The sequence below is a fragment of the Bos mutus genome, chromosome 10 (genome assembly GCF_027580195.1).
Source record: "Bos mutus isolate GX-2022 chromosome 10, NWIPB_WYAK_1.1, whole genome shotgun sequence".
In the NCBI taxonomy this organism is placed as follows: domain Eukaryota; kingdom Metazoa; phylum Chordata; class Mammalia; order Artiodactyla; family Bovidae; genus Bos; species Bos mutus.
Genome location: NC_091626.1, coordinates 81888149 through 81906065, shown reverse-complemented (window position 1 = coordinate 81906065; position 17917 = coordinate 81888149). Strand labels below are relative to the sequence as shown.

At 41.6% G+C, this 17917-nt stretch overlaps 1 long non-coding RNA gene across 1 annotated transcript in view; it reads right to left on the bottom strand.

Annotated features, from left to right (window-relative positions):
• LOC138989418 (uncharacterized) overlaps window positions 1-17917 on the bottom strand; it is a 187735-nt gene that overhangs the window by 101744 nt on the left and 68074 nt on the right. The window lies entirely within an intron of this gene.

The window sequence follows — 17917 nt, the reverse complement described above, 5'->3', positions numbered from 1 at the left end:
CAGCATCAGTCCTTCCAATGAATATACAGTACTGATTTCCTTTAGGATCTACTGGTTTGATCTCCTTGCTGACCAAGGGACTCTCAAGAGTCTTCTCCAACACCACAGTTCAAAAGCATCAATTCTTCAGTGCTCAGCTTTCTTTATGGTCCAACTCTCATATCTATACATGACTACTGGAAAAACTATAGTTTTGACTAGATGGACCTTTGTCAGTAATGTCTCTGCTTTTTAATATGTTCTGCAGGTTTGTCATAACTTTTCTTCCAAGAAGCAACTGTCTTTTAATTTCATGGCTGCAGTTACCATCTGCAGTGATTTTGGAGCCCAAAATATAAAGTCTGTCACTGCTTCCATTGTTTCCCCATCTATTTGCCATGAAGTGATGGGACTGGATGTCATGATCTTAGTTTTTTGAATGTTGAGTTTTAAGCCAACTTTTTTACTCTCCTCTTTCACTTTCATCAAGAGGCTCTTAGTTCTTCACTTTCTGCCTTAGGGTGGTGTCATCTGCATTATCTGAGGTTATTGATATTTCTCTTGGCAATTTTGATTCCAGCTTGTGCTTCATCCAGTCCAGCATTTCGCATGATATACTCTGCATATAAGTTAAATAAGCAAGGTGACAAACAGCCTTGATGGACTCCTTTCCCATTTGAAACCAGTCTGCTGTTCCATGTCCAGTTCTAACTGTTGCTTCTTGACCTGCATACAGATTTCTCAGGAGGCAGGTCAGGTGGTCTGGTATTCTATCTCATTAAGAATGTTCCACAGTTTGGTGTGATTTACACAGTTAAAGGCTTTAGTGTAGTCATTGAAGAAGAAGTAGACATGCTTCTGGAATTCTCTCGCTTTTTCTATGATCCAATGGATGTTGGTAATTTAATCTCTGGTTCCTCTGCCTTTTCTAAATCAGCTTGAACATCTGGAAGTTCTCAGTTCATGTCTGTTGAAGTCTCGCTTGGAGAATTTTGAGCATTACTTTGCTAGTGTGTGAAATGAGTGCATTTGTGCAGTAGTTTGAACATTCTTTGACATTGCCCTTCTTTGGAATTAGAATGAAAACTTACTTTTTCCACTCCTGTGGCCACTGCTGACTTTTCCAAATTTGCTGGCATATTGAGTGCAGCGCTTTAACAGCATCCTCTTTTAGGATTTGAAATAGCTCAGCTGGAATTCCATCACCTCCACTAGCTATGTTAGTAGTGATGCTTCCTAATGCCCACTTAACTTCGAATTCTAGGATGTCTGGCTCTAGGTGAGTGATTATACCATTGTGGTTATCTGGGTCATTAGATCTTTTTTGTACAGTTCTTCTGTGTATTCTTGCCACCTCTTCTTAATGTCTTCTGCTTCTGTTAGGTTCATACTGTTTCTGTCCTTTATTGTGCCCATCTTTGCATGAAATGTTCCCTTGCTATCTCTAATTTTCTTGAAGAGATCTCTAGTATTTCCTATTCTATATTATCCTGTATTTCTTTGCATTCTTCATTTAAGAATGCTTCCTTATCTCTCCTTGCTATTCTTGGAACTCTGGATTCAGATGGATATGTCTTTCCTTTTCTCCTTTACCTTTCATTTCTCTTCTATTCTCAGCTATTTTTAAGGCCTCCTCAGACAACCATTTTGTCTTTTTGCATTTCTTCTTCTTGGGAATGGTCTTGATCACCGCCTCATGTACAGTGTTACAAATCTCTGTCCATAGTTCTTCAGGCACTCTATCAGATCTAATCCCTTGAATCTATTTCTCACTTCCATTGTACAGTTGTAAGGGATTTGATTTAGGTCATACCCACACGGTCTAGCGGTTCATCTTCAGCTTCTTCGGCATTAGTGGTTGGGGCATAGACTTGGATTACTGTGATATTGAATGTTTTGCCTTGGAAATGAACAGAGATCATTCTGTCTTTTTTGAGATTGCACCCAAGTACTGTGTTTCGAACTCTTTTGTTGACTATGAGGACTACTCCATTTATTCTAAGGGATTCTTGCCCATGGTAGTAGATATAATGATCATTTGAATTAAACTTGCCATTAGAAGTATGAAAGATACTCTTGTGACCCCATGGACTGTAGCCCTCCAGGCTCCTCTGTCCATGAGATTTTCCAGGCAAGAATACTGGAGTGGGTTGCCACTTCCTTCTCCAGGGAATCTTCCTGACCCAGGGATGGAACCTGTGTTTCCTGCACTGGTAGGTGGATTCTTTACCACTCAGCCACCTGGGAAGCCCACAAAAGAAACACTTTCCTGAAGAAAATTCTTCCAGGTTTAATCAAATCAAACTTGAAGCTCATGAACTCTGCTGCAGATTTTCATTTATCTCTGTCTCATTTTCTCTCTCCTACATTAAACCCCACAGGCCCCAGTGTGGATGAAAAGTCCATTTGGCATTTTGGGAACTATCTTTACTAACAAAAGGGAAACAGACACTTAAATATAACAAACACAACACAGGGGATTCTCCAGGGAATAGATTTCCTGTCACAGGGTTGGCATGACCTCAGGAAAATTATAAAGAGAAAATCCAATTTCTTAAAGAAAGAGACAATACTGACTGTAAACTATCATTGGAACAAAATAGGGATCAGCTCACAATGAGAAGCTATGTAAGATCTGACCTAAGCAAGTGCACAGCAGCACAATCTCAGGTGAACAGCTCTCTGCCCATAGGGACCCTCATAGTTGGGAAGTGTATCTATGAGCTTCTGAGGTCCTTCTGCAGAGGAAAGAGTGATGTAGTGAGTCTCATTACTGGACAGAGAAGTTGAGTGATACTTTCCCTGGAGGACCATGCTAACATTTCTAACATCAGCAGCTGTCATTAAGAGTATTCACTGAAATACCAGCAGCAGCCACACAACAAACTGTGTTAAGCAATGACGAATTCTGTTCAGATGTTAATTTCTTATAAATAGTAAGAATAGAGGAAATTTCCTGGCAGTCCAGTGTTCAGGACTCTGTGGTCTCACAGCAGAATGCACAGGTTCCACCAATGGTGAGGAAACTAAAATCTTGCAAGTTATATGGCCAAAAAAAGAGAGAGACAAGGGAGAATGTAAGCACAGAGATTTAGCATCATTATTATCGAGCAGCAGAGAAGGGCTGTGAACTGACCTACTGGATTACTAAGGATAGATGTTGAAAGTCATTTCATTAGTTTTCTATGTAGTTTTCCTTTTTGCCAAAACAGAGGAAGAGGTAGACCTATCTCTAACCAATTATTCCATACATTAATGTCAATGAAAGATCACCGATAGAATAAAGAAGTTCCATTTGATTTCCCCTTTCTCTCTCAGTAGTCTAATTTCCTTCTTTATTGGCCTTATTTATTGTGGTCTAATCAACCTAGGTTCCAAATAGGAAAAGGAGTACATCAAAGCTGTATATTGTCACCCTGCTTATTTAACTTATATGCACAGTACGTCATGAGAAACGCTGGGCTGGAAGAAGCACAAGCTGGAATCAAGATTGCCAGGAGAAATATCAATAACCTCAGGTATGCAGATGATACCACCCTTATGGCAGAAAGTGAAGAAGAACTAAAGAGCCTCTTGATGAAAGTGAAAGAGGAAAGTGAAAAAGTTGGTTTAAAGCTCAACATTCAGAAAACTAAGATCATGGCATCCGGTCCCTTCACTTCATGGGAAATAGATGGGAAAACAGTGGAAACATCTGGTCCCTTCACTTCATGGGAAATAGATGGGGAAACAGTGGAAACAGTGTCAGACTTTATTTTTCTGGGCTCCAAAATCACTGCAGATGATGATTGCAGCCAAGAAATTAAAAGACGCTTACTCCTTGGAAGGAAAGTTATGACCAACCTAGACAGCATATTCAAAAGCAGAGACATTTCTTTGTCAACAAAGGTCCATCTAGTCAAGGCCTTGGTTTTTCCAGTGGTCATGTATGGATGTGAGAGTTGGACTGTGAAGAAAGCTGAGCACTGAAGAATTGATGCTTTTGAACTGTGGTGTTGGAGAGTCCCTTGGACTTCAAGGAGATCCAACCAGTCAATCCTAAAGGAGATCAGTCCTGGGTGTTCTTTGGGAAGACTGATGTTGAAGCTGAAACTCCAATATTTTGGCCACCTGATGCGAAAAGCTGACTCATTGGAAAAGACCCTGATGCTGGGAAAGATTGAGGGCAGGAGGAGAAGGGACAACAGAGGATGAGATGGTTGGATGGCATCATCAATTCGATGGACATGGGTCTGGGTGGACTCTGGGAGTTGGTGGTGGATAGGGAAGCCTGTGTGCTGCGGTTCATGGGGTCGCAAAGAGTCGGACACACCTGAGCGACGGAACTGAACTGAACTGAATCAACTTATCTGTGCAGAGAGCAGTCAGCCCCTCCTCTCTGGGTGCACAGCCAGTGAGTACAACCTGCCCAGGTGCCTGACGACTTGTTCTCAGGATGTATTCATTGAACCTTACCAATCTTACAAAACTCTACATGTTCCTGATTAATATCAAGTCTTCCTTCTCATTTCTCTGCCTGAGTGATGCAAACCCTGAACCTGTCCCTGCCCCCACTGTAGTTTCTCCAGCAAAGGCTTCAGTCTCCTGAGGTCACCCATCTTCTCTTGGCTTTTATGTGCATTTCAGCTGTCTCCGTGGTGCAGCCTGAGGCTTGTGTCACTCATGCAAAAGTCTGGAGTCGTGGACCTAGAGGCTATACAGATTCCTTTCCTGTGCCATCCACCCTCTCTCAGCTGTGTATCACAGGGAGACCTGTCCATCTGTGAACATGGACATACATTCCAAATTTCAGCTTAAGTGTCAGCTACTCCATGGAGCCTTCCTTGCACATTGAAAACTTTTTGTAATAGTCTGGCTCTCCCTATTAACTGTAAGTGCCTTGAGGGCAGGTACTGTGTCTCATCTCTGTATGTTAATAAGGACTAGTGTGTAATAGATACCTGGTAAATAATTGTCAAAGAAGTTAATTATAGTGCACATCTATCATAAGGGAAGTCAATGAGGTAAAAGGAAGTATAACTCCATATCTTTATGTTAGTTTGCTTCCTGTTTAGTTGGAAACTAAATTTATATAAGGAGACAACTGAACATGCAAGGCCACAAAAACAGAACATAAGCAGCGCAGAACGAGGTTCTGTGAGTTCCGAGGAAGACGATCCCTCAGGGCTGAAACAGCCAGGCAAGACTATGGAGGGTCATGGGGTTGGTATTTGGAGTTTGGAGGTGAACAGGATGTGAATGGATGGGCAAGTGCACCCTAGGCAGCAGGAACGGCAAATGATTCAAAAGGAAATTCAGAAAATGGTAGACAATTTTGGCTGGAAGCAGTATATTTAAGCTTGATGCAATACTTTTATCAATCTATTTTGTATACAAATTTGTCAATTAGCCCAATAATATCCTTGATAACATATTTCCCTCTAGTGCAGATTCTAGCCTGATGTGAAGTGTCACATTTAGTTGTATGTCTCCTTAGCCAATTTTACTCTGTTACATTTCCATACTCTTTCTTTGTCTTTTAGGTCTTCAAAATTTTTGAGAAAGTCATCATCCCCTTTTAAAATATTTCCCTTTAAATACACCTCATATTTTGGAGCAGTTTTAGGTTCACAGCAAAATTGAGCAAAAAACACTGAGAATACCCAGACACTACCCCCACTCCCACCCCTGCCACGGGTCCAGCAGCCCCCGCTATCAACATCCTCCACCAGAGGGGTACATTTGTTACAACTGGTGAACCAGGGACACATTAGAGTCACTGAAAGCCTAGTTCACATGATGGTTCACTCTTGGTGGTGTGCATATGTATGCAATTTAAATTTGCTTTGTTTTCTTGTTAATTTTATTTATTTTTTTGATTTGCAGGTCTCCAGTCACTGAACCATAACAGATAGACAAAAAAATTTCTTTCTCTCCTGCATTACCTTCCCATTAGGTTATCATATGTCCCTTCTTCCAATACACAACATTAACACTTGTATTCATTGTATAAAGAAAGTTGAGTGCTAAAGAATTGATGCTTTTGCACTGTGGTTTTGGAGAAGAATCTTGAGAGTTCCTTGGACTGCAAGGAGATCCAACCAGTCCATCCTAAAGGAAATCAGGCTTGACTATTCATTGGGAGGACTGATGCTGAAACTGAAACTCCAGTACTTTGGCCACCTCATGCACCTACCTAACTCATTGGAAAAGACCCTGATTCTGGGAAAGATTGAGGGCAGGAGGAGAAGGGGACTGCAGAGGATGAGATGGTTGCATGGCATCACTGACTCGATGGACATGAGTTTGAGCAAGCTCAAACTTGGGGACTTGGGATGGACAAGGAATCCTGGCGTGCTGACAATCCACAGGGTCACAAAGTGTTGGACACGACTGAGCAACTGAACTGAACTCATTTTCTCACTCTTGTAATATACCTAAAGGAGTTTGAGAATTATTTGCCCCTATCACTATAATATTTATCACTATAATAAATAAGACTACTAAAAATGTTTAGAATATGTTTGCAAATTTTCCCCTACCCCTACCATACTCTGCTTAAGATGGAAGGGTCACAATGAAACCATAAAATCAGAAGAGAGAATGAAAGTGTTGTTGTTTGGTAGTGTGATATGCAGCAAGAGATAACCAAGATGATGTTACTGGTCTTAGGTTATCCTGTGGCACCGGGCTCAAATTTCTATCTGTGTACTCCCAGAGTCTGTAGTTTCTTTTCATTATGTTGTATTCCATGAAGTCACAGATGAAGAGTTAAGTGGGCCTTTAATCAGGAATATGAAGTTGTTTAGAGGCAGAGGATAACAGACAGATAAGCAGGCCAAGAGGGCAAGAGTGCTCTCTTTTCTTTCTTAAGTTTAACCATTGGGTAAAATGGATGGATAATGAGGAGCATACCCTAAAGAGCTGGAAAGTCAATGAAAGTTCAGAGCAAACTTTCTGAATGTCTATCCATCCTACCACTCTCCACTCTGAATCTCATTTTAAATGCTTTTCTCTGGAAGAGGAGATTCTCTGGAACTTGAGCATCTGCTGCTGCTGCTAAGTCGCTTCAGTCATGTCTGACTCTGTGGGACCCCATAGATGGCAGCCCACCAGGCTCCCCCGTCCCTGGGATTCTCCAGGCAAGAACACTGGAGTGGGTTGCCATTTCCTTCTCCAATGCATGAAAGTGAAAAGTGAAAGTGAAGTCGCTCCGTCATGTCTGACTCTTAGGGACTCCATGGACTGCAGCCCACCAGGCTCCTCCGTCCATGAGATTTTCCACACAAGAGTACTGGAGTGGGGTGCCATTGCCTTTTCCAATAGCAGCATCTCAGAAATGTTAAATAAATATTCCACTGTCCCTTGAGAACTTAATGATTTTACTGTTCTGGTGAATAAGGGCTGTCACTCCAGTCATCTAAGCTGGCTGACCAGCTTTCAGCTTTGAGATGCTAAGGGTCTGATTTGAAACTGCTGTCAGGCAGTATCCCCCAGAAGCTAAACAGGGACTAAAGACTCTGGAGAGGCAGTTCAGGAGACAGGACAGGACAGGGGATGCAGGTATGCTACTGCTTTGAGTCCGCTCCCTCCTTTCTGGCTTCTCTTTCTTCCGGGTGCATAGTTTAGACATCTCTTCCTCCAGGCTTCATCCACTTCCTTTGTTTTTTTTTTCTTTTCCATCCCATCCCCCTTCCCCCCACTTCAGACTCAGGCATTGACATGGCTCCCACCATCACCCCTCTAGAGTTATGCTTGGTCTATACACAGGGTCCTGATTCTCTCTCAGAGGCATTGCTTTCCACTTGTCAGTGTCTGCTGCACATTCCTCTGATATTAATCTCAGTGTGTCTACAATGACTCATGACCTTCACAGGTGCCCCAAGCCTGGATCTATCTTCCCTGTGTTTCCTGACATGTCCCCTCTATTTATGCTGCTCTCTGATTCTACATAAAGACAGAATTTAAAGGCCCGTCAGTTCATCTCTCCCTTCCAATGAAAAACAGTCACTGTCACTCCTATTAACTTAAAATCAAAACTGAACTTGTGACTGTTAAAGAAACAGTGTCAATACTGGTAATAATAATACTACCACAACATCAATTAAGGGCTTACTATGGGCTCTAACTAGGGTGAACATATAATTTACTGTCCGAACTGGGACATTTTCAAGAATTGAAAGAAAAAGAGCACTATTATTAATTTTTCCAGGGAGCAGGCATAAATAGAGATAGTTGTAGGCAAACAGGGACTTACAGTTCCATAGCTATGAACCACTGTTTCTTGTTATTACCTCACCTGGAAGAAGGAGGCAAGGGAGCTCTCTGGAATCTCTAATCCCACCATGAGGTCTCCGCTGTCTTGACCTAATCACCTCCCTAAGGCCCCACCCACCTCCTAATGTCATCATGCTGAGAGTTAGGTTTTAATACAAGAACTCTGAGGGAACACATTCAGTAAGGTGCTTTAATTATCCCCAGTTTACAGGTTAGGAAACAAACTACAGAAGTTACAAAATGATCTTTTAAACAGTACATTAGAACTTCTCGGTGTAAGTCTACACTCATCCAGAAGAATGTCAATCAGTTTTTCAGGAATCATTAAAAAGTTGAACCGAATCCACACCCCAAATCCATCCACATATATACATTTAATATACATATTAGTATATAAACACACACACATGCACACAGGTATACGTTTCAACTATCCTTTATGATTTAGAAAAGGCAGAGGAACCGGAGACCAAATTGCCAACATCCATTGGACCATGGAAAAAGCGAGACAGTTCCAGAAAAACATCTACTTCTGCTTTATTGACTATGCCAAAGCCTTTGATTGTGTGGATCACAACAAACTGTGGAAAATTTTTAAAGAGATGGGAATACCAAACTACCTGACCTGCCTCCTGAGAAATATGTATGCAGGTCAAGAAGCAAGAGTTAGAACTGGACATGAAACAACAGACTGGGTCTAAATCGAGAAAGGAGTACGTCAAGGATGTATATTGTCACCCTGCTTATTTAACTTATATGCAGAGTACATCATGAGAAATGTCAGGTTGGATGAAGCACAAGGTGGAATCAAGATTGCTGGGAGAAATATCAATAACCTCAGATATGCAGATGAAACCACCCTTATGGCAGAAGGTGAAGAAGAACTAAAGAGCCTCTTGATGAAAGTGAAAGAGGAGAGTGAAAAGTTGGCTTAAAACTCAACATTCAGAAAACTAAGATCATGGCATCTGGTCCCATCACTTCATGGCAAACAGATGGGGAAACAGTGGAAACAATGTCAGACTTTACTTTTTTGGGCTCCAAAATCACTGCAGATGGTGACTGCAGCCATGAAATTAAAAGACAATTGCTCCTTGGAATGGAGAAGGCAACGGCACCCCACTCCTGCCTGGAAAATCCCAAGGACGGAGGAGCCTGGTAGGCTGTAGTTCATGGGGTTGCTAAGAGTCGGACACGACTGAGCGACTTCACTTTCACTTTTCACTTTCATGTATTGGAGAAGGAAATGGCAACCCACTCCAGTGTTCTTGCCTGGAGAATCCCAGGGACGGGGGAGCGTGGTGGGCTTCCGTCTATGGGGTCGCACAGAGTTGGACACGACTGAAGCGACTTAGCAGGGGCAGCAGCAGCTCCTTGGAAGAAAAGCTATGACCAACCTAGGCAGCATATTAAAAAGCAGAGACATTACTTTGCCAACAAGGGTCTGTCTAGTTAAAGCTATGGTTTTTCCAGTAGTCATGTATGGATGTGAGAGTTGGACTATAAAGAAAGCTGATGGTGAAGAATTGATGCTTTTGAACTGTGGTGTTGGAGAAGACTATTGAGAGTCCCTTGGACAGCAAGGAGGTCCAACCAGTCTATCCTAAAGGAAATCAGTCCTGAATATTCATTGGAAGGACTGATGCTGAAACTGAAACTCCAATACTTTGGCCACCTGATGTGAAGAACTGACTCATTGGAAAAGACCCTGATGCTGGGAAAGATTGAAGGCGGGAGTTGAAGGGGATGACAGAGGATGAGATGGTTGAATGGCATCACCGACTCAATGGATATCAGTTTGAGTAAACTCCGGGAGTTGGTGATGGACAGGGAGGCCTGATGTACAGCAGTCTGGGGGTTGCAAAGAGTCGGACATGACTGAGTGACTGAACTGATTGCTTTGCCAATTATCCAGCCTGTCTATTTTACACAGATGAAACTGAGATCTAGAGAGGTGAATAATTTTCCCTGAAAACAGAAAAACTGTCATGAAGCTGCAACCAATATATTTAGTCTATCCACTCTATTAGCTCTTGTCAAATTCTTCAGAGCAATTTGTGGAGATAAATATCACATGTTATGTATATAAAGAAGCTGAAATGGACCAGGAATGTATGTCCTCAGCCTTCCTTTTGTCTGGAAAAAATTTAGCCAAAGAATAAGCTAAATCACAGAAATGAGAAAATGCAGAAGCAAAGAACAATAGTCCAATAAGACTGATAAAGTTTAGTCATTAAACACAGTCAAGGACTTTTAGCTCCTTCTCAAGGGCTATAGACAATATTCTGAGCCACGTCTTGTGAGCTGTCTTTTAGAGACTGAAACTCCCACCAAGTGGAAGAAGTTAACTACACAGTGACCAGATTGTAGCCATGAAATAAGCTGCAGAAGTTATGAAAATTTGCCTCAAGGGAAAGGGAACAAACTCACCTTAGAACGGAAGATTAACTGTACTTAGAAAACAATCAAGATGATGCCAGTCAGACCACCAATGACCAATTTCAAGATGACTGTCAGAGCTAACAGTGCTGTTTCTACATCTTAGCCCCCTTCCTATAAAAGGTCCTGCCCACTGATTGTCAGTGATGGGGGAGCTGGCCTTTGGAGAGATCCTCTCCTACCCCCATCCCTTGCCCCATTGCTGGCATCCAAAATAAAACAAACTTTGCTTTCCACCAACTTTGTCTCTATTGGCTTTTGAGCAGCAAGCTGGTGGACCCCACTTTCAGTTACAAAACCACAGCTGTGATGTATGTCAAAGTACATAAGAAGAATCCCTAGAGATTAATACTGTTTTTGAATATGTGTGATGACAGTAAAACCTGTAGCTGTGATTTAATGTATTGGAAATGAGCGCCCCTCAGTAATGGGTCATGGGCTTCTCTAGTGACTCAGTAAAGAATCTGTCTCCAATGCAGGAGACCCGGTTTGATCCCTGGGTTGGGAAGATCCCCTGGAGAAGGAAATGGCAATCCACTCCAGTATTCTTGCCTGGAGAATTCCATGGACAGGGGGACCTGGCAGGCTACAGGCCATGGGGTCGCAAAGAGTTGCATACAGCTGTGTGACTAACTTTCACTTTCAGTAATGAGTTATAAACTCAGACTACACAGATAACTTACTCCATGACCTAGATGACAACAGAGGTGTTGCAAGTGTTTTTAGAAACCTATTTCAAAACAGATATTTGAGGAAAGGGGAGGAAAGTGTCTCAAGTTCCACTTGTACAACCAGTTTCCATAGATGAAAAGAACATTACTGTTCTGCTCATATTCCAGGTCAACTTCTCTGTTTCGCATTTGCATCCCTTTCCTTATCTGGTACACATTCCGCCCCACCGGCTTCTCTTTTACGCATTCTGACATACCGGAACGAAGCAGGATGCCATCTCTGCCAGTTCTTGGGGCAATGCTCTATCTCTGTGCTGTTTCTTTCAGCGTCTTTTCCTGTCTGCACTCTTTCTTCAGGGTATGTACACCTCTCCCCAGCCTAAGCTCATCAAGCTAGTGCACTTAGAGTGCTTTCTCTTCCTTGTCAGGTGTTTTCGTCAATGCCATTCTTTACCTCTGACTTTCTTTTCAGCTTTCTGAAATAAGGATGCTCTGAAATTACACCAGCAAATAATCGAGTGAACCCTCAATTTTCCCATCTATTCATCTAATAATATATTTCTTTTTTAAGCATTTTATAAATTTGTAGTAGTGCCCAAAGCACTCATGTTCAGAAAGTTTAAAGAATATCTATGTGGCAAATACTCATAACTTCAGCCAAGGTCAGAAACAACACTGCCAGCACTTCCAAAGCCCCTGATCATGTGCTTTTTTTCTGACCACAGTCCTGTCTTGTCCTCTAGAAGAAAGCATTGTATTTGTGTTTGAAATAGCAATTTCCTTTCTTCTTCTACTACTTTTATTTCCTATGTATGTATCTTTAAAAATACAGTTTAATTTTGCCTGTACTTGAATTTTTTTTATCTAAATAGAATCACACTGAGCATATCTTTTATAACTTAAACTAATATCAGGTTTATGAAATCCATTCATCTTGCTACAATATGCATGTTTTTCAACCTGTTTTCCCCAGTGACTACATAGGGCATAACCCCTTGGCTGGATCAGGGATAGCATGTAGCAGCAATGAAAAATTAAATTTATATTACTTAACTTTTTGAGTTGTATGTTACAACTTAGCCTATCCCAACAGATCCACAACCAGTTAGTCTCTGCTAGTTTGGAATTCATACAATGTATTTGTACTCATTGTTTACCTTAGAAGTTTCAAATTGCATGATAAACATAAAAAAGTCCAATCTTATTGAACACCTTTTAGTTATCTGTTGAACATTTGACAATTTATAACACTTCCTAATTATGTTATTGATGTGTCACAAGGTTGGCATGGCCTCAGGAAAATGGTGAAGAGAAACTCCGATTTCTTAAAGAAAGAGACAGTACTGACTGCAAACTATCATTGGAATGAAATAGGGATCAGCTCACAATGAGAAGCTATGTAAGATCTGACTCAAGCAAGTTCACAGCAGCACAATCTTGGGGGAGCAGCTGCCTTTCCACTGGGACCCTCAAAGTTGGGAGTGTATCTATGAGCTTCTGAGGTCCTTCGGCAGAGGAAAGAGTGATGTAATGAGCCTCATTACTAGATAGAGAAGTTGAGTGATACTTTCCCTGGAGGACCATGCTAAACTAACATTTCTAACATCAGCAGCTGAAACACCAGCAGCAGCCACCAGACAAACTGTTAAGCAATGACGAATTCTGTTCAGATGTTAATTTCTTATAAGTAGTGAGAATAGAGGCAATTTCCTGGCAGTCTAGTGTTTAGGACTCCCGTGCTCTCACTGCAGAAGGCACAGTTTCCATCTCTGGTGAGGGAACTAAGATCTTGCAAGTTATATGGCCAAAAAGAGAGAGAGAAAAATCAGAATGCAAACACAGGGATTCAGCATCATTACTATTGAGCAGCAGAGAAGGGATGTGAACTGATCTACAGGATTACTAAGGATAGATGTTGAAACTCATTTCATTAGCTTTCTATGTAGTTTTCCTTTTTGCCAAAACAGAGGAAGAGGTAGACCAATCTCTAACCAATTTTCCCATACATTAATGTCAATTAAAGATCACCGATAGAATAAAGAACTTCCATTTGATTTCCCCTTTTTCTCTCAGTGGTCTAATTTCCTCCTTTATTGGCCTCATTTATCATGGTCTAATCAACCTATTCATGCAGAGAGCAGCCAGCCCTTCTTCTCAAGGTGCATGGCCACTGGGTACAGCCTGCCCAAGTGCCTGGTGACTTGTTCTCAGGATAGGTTCATTGAATCCTACCGATCTCACAGACCTTTATATGTTCCTGATTAATATCAAGGCTTCCTTCTCATTTCTCTGCCTGGTGCAAACCCTGCACCTGCCCCTACCCCCACTGCAGCTTCTCCAGCAAAGGCTTCAGTCTTCTGAGGTCACCCACCTGCTCCTCTCTTTTGTGTACATTTCAGCTGTCTCCATGGAGCAGCCTGAGACCGGTGTCCTCATGCAAAAGTCTGGAGCCATGGACCTGCAGGCTATACAGATTCCTTCCCTGTCTCATCCACGCTGTCTTAGCTGTGTACCAGAGAGACCTGTCCACCTGTGAACACCTACACACATTCCAAGTCTCAGTTTAAGGATCACCTACTCTGTGGTGCCTCCCTTGGAACAATTTCTTTTCCTTTTCTTATGCTCCTTGATCAATGAAAACTTTTTGTGTAGTTCTGTTTCCCCTGTAGAATTGTAAGTACTTTGAAGGCAGGACGGGGGAGCCTGGTGGGCTGCTGTCTATGGGGTCGCACAGAGTCGGACACGACTGAAGCGACTTAGCAGCAGCAGCAGCAGCACTGTGTCTCATCTCCATGTGTTAATAAGGACTAGTGTGTAGTAGATGCCTGGTAAATAATTGTCAAATAAGTTAATTATAGTGCACACCTATCATAAGGGAGGTCAATGAGGTAAAAGGAAGTACAACACCATATCCCTATGTTAGTTTGCTTCCCATTTAGTTCAAAACTAAATTTATATAAGGACACAACTGAAAATGCAAGGCCACAGAAGCATCATGTAAGCAGTGCAGAAAGAGGTTCTGAGTTCAGAGGAAGATTAGATGCCTCCTGCTGAAATAGCCAGGAGAGTCTATTGAGGGTCAGGGGGTAGTTAGTTGAAGCTTGGAGGTGAATAGGACGTGAATGGATGGGCAAGTGCACCCTTGGCAGCAGGAATGGCAAAAGATTCAAAAGGAAAATTCAGAAAACGGTAAGTAGACAGCTTTGGCTGGCACAGTAATTTAACCTTCATGCAGTACTTTTATCAAATCTGTTTTTGTATACAAATTTGTCAATTGACCCAATAATATCTTTGGCATCTTTTTCCCTCTAGCACTGGTTCCAGCCTGGTGTGAAGTGGCACATTTAGTTGTGTGTCTCTTTCACGTCAATTCGGTTCAGTCGCTCAGTTGTGCCCGACTCTTTGTGACTCCATGGACTGCCTCATGTCAGGCTTCCCTGTCCTGTCCATCACCAACTCTCGGAGCTTGCTCAGACTCATGTCCATCAAGTCAGTGATGCCATCCAACCATCTCATCCTTTGTCGTCCCCTTCTCTTCCTGCCTTCAATCTTTCCCAGATTTAAGGTCTTTTCTAATGAGTCAGTTCTTTGCATCAGGTGGTCAAAGTATTGGAGCTTTAGTTTCAGCATCAGTCCTTCTAATGAATATTCAGGACTGATTTATTTTAGGATTGACCGGTTTGATCTCCTTGTAGTCCAAGAGACTCTCAAGAATCTTCTCCAACACCACAGTGAAAAGCATCAATTCTTTGGTGCTCAGCTTTCTTTATAGTCCATCTCTCACATCCATACATGACTACTGGAAAAACTATAGCTTTGACTAGACGGACCTTTGATGGCAAAGTAATGTCTCTGTTTTTTAAAGTCTCTTTAGCCACTGTTATTTTTTTAATTAATTAATTGATTAGTTATTTTCGTCGCTCTGGTCTTTGTTGCTGTGCGCAGGCTTTATCCAGTTGCTACAAATGGGGACTACTCTTTGGGGGCCATGCTTTGTTTCGCTGCTGGGCTTCTTATCTGGGCTTCTCTTGTTGTGGAGCACAGGCTCTAGGCCCATCGGCTTCAGTAATTGCAGCATGCCAGCTAAGCTGCTCTGCCACGTGTGGAATCTTCCCTGGAGCAGCAATCAAACCCACGTACCCTGCATTGCCAGGGGAATTCTTATCCAGTGTACCACCAGAGAAGTCCAGCCACCTTTAATCTGTTACATTTCCACAGTCTTTCTCTTTTTTTTTAGGTCTTTGAAACTTTTGAAGAAATCAGCATCTCCCTTTTAAATAGACTTCATATTTTATAGCAGTTTTAGATTCACAGCAAAATTGAGCAGAAAGTACTAAGAGCAACCGTGTATCCCCACTCCCATCCCTGCCACATGCCTAGCATCCCCCACTATCAACATCCCCTACCAGAAGGGTACATTTGTTACAGCTGGTGAACCTACATTGATACATTATAATCACTCAAAGTCATAGTTTGCAAGATGCTTCACTGCTATCTGTGTACATATGTACACAATTAAATTTGCTTTGTTTTCTTGTTAATCTATGTTTTGTTTGATTGACAGGTCCCCAGTCACTGAAACTTAATTGGTAGAGGAAAATATTTCTTTCTCTCCTGCATTACCTTGGTGCTGTCAATGCAGGGGCCCAGGTTCGATCCCTGGTCAAGAAATTGGGATCCCACAAGTTACTTAGCATAGTCAAAGAACAAAACAAAAACAAACAATCCCCACCCCCAAACCAAGGGATTGGACAGATTGACATGCACAAACAGGTAAAATGACTTCTTAGAGATTAGGATGCCTTGTAGGCTATTGAAGAAGCTTATTTGGGTTACTGAAAACTTGTTCATATTTGAACGGTGATTCTGAAATCTTCTTGTTGGACCAATGCCCTGAAATTCTTCTTGCACTGGAAAGATGCCACAAGAATGACTAGTTTTGTGTAGCCATGCCCAACACCTAGGTGGGACTCACCTGGTGAATACAAACCATCCTGGGCACCTCTAGGGCAGGTCCTGTAACTTATTTCTATATTACCACTGCTGAATAAATGACAAATTCTAAAGTGATTACTGTGGGTATCCCCTCAGATCTGCAGAGTTGATAGGAAGATTATTTTAAATAAGATATTTGTATAATATCATATAAGAAACGAATCACCAGTCCAGGTTTGATGCAGGATACAGGATGCTTGGGGCTGGTGCACTGGGATGACCCAGAGGGATGGTATGGGGAGGGAGATAGGAGGGGGCTTCAGGATGGGGAACACGTGTACACCCATGGCGGATTCATGTTGATGAATACAAAACCGATACAATATTGTAAAGTAATTAGCCTCCGATTAAAATAAATCTAAATTAAAAAAAAAAAAAAAATAGGTTTCTCCTACCTACAAAATGCAAAGCAATAGCTTATTTGCCTTGATAAAGTTTTTTTTTTTTCATTTTAACTTTGGTCAAATAAATTTTTAATGTACTTCTTCTAAAAAATTATAAATTTTGTTTAAAAAATTATTAAAAAAAAAAGATATTTGAGACTTAGCAGATGCAGAAAGAAACTTTTTTTGGGAGAATCTCTTATCTGAATAGGTAGAGTCTTCTGAGAGTAAAACTGCTGTAAATCCCCTTAGGGGAGTTTTATAGCCCAGAAGAAATCAGACCACTCATACTTGCATAGACAGACATTATCACAAATTCTTTTACATCCCATTTATTCCCCTAAAAGCTCATTTATTTCCTGTAGAGTCCCTCTCCCTCCCATTAAGTTGATGTATAAACCTTTACCCATGCTGTTTGGGGAACTAATTCTTTTGTGCTCCTCCACATGCATAGAATAAACTTTGACAATTGTTCTCTTAATCTGTCTTTGGTCAGTTAATTCAGAGGCCTCATGAACTAAATGGGTGAGAGTCACCCAGTTGTGTCCAACTCTTCACTACTGCATGGACCATGCAGTCCATGGAATTCTCCAGGCCAGAATACTGGAGTGGGAAGCCTTTCCCTTCTCCAGGAGATCTTCCAACTCAGGGATCCAACACACATCTCCAGCATTGCAGGCAGATTCTTTACCAGCTGAGCCACCAGGGAAGCCTTTCCTCTTCCATGAACTAAAGGTAGAGGAAAAGTTTTCCTTCCAACCCCTCTCAAGATGATATGAATAAGATCTTAAGACTAAGAGACAAGCAAAACCTGGGTGGTGGGTGACCTATGGAAACAGGAAACTAAAATCTCATGCCTCACCATGTCTTTCTTGGCCCCACTTCCCCTTCCAAATTTATACACATTACAAAATAATGCTGACTTTACACAATTTTTTTCAGATTTCATGTGGCAAAGCAATTTAAAATTTCCACTTAAAGAATTCTGTTATTCCAATCAGGTTTCCTCTCCTCTCTCTTCCCCCTCTTGTTCCCTCCCAAAGGCTTTGAAACTCCCTGCTATTTTCAGCTCTGGTTTTTAGCAGGAGTTACTTGACTCTATCCCCTGTAGAAAGCAATTCCAAGATTACCCAGTATTATTTAATTCATTCTTATATTATTTAATTTATTTTATTTTTGGCTGCACCAGGTCTT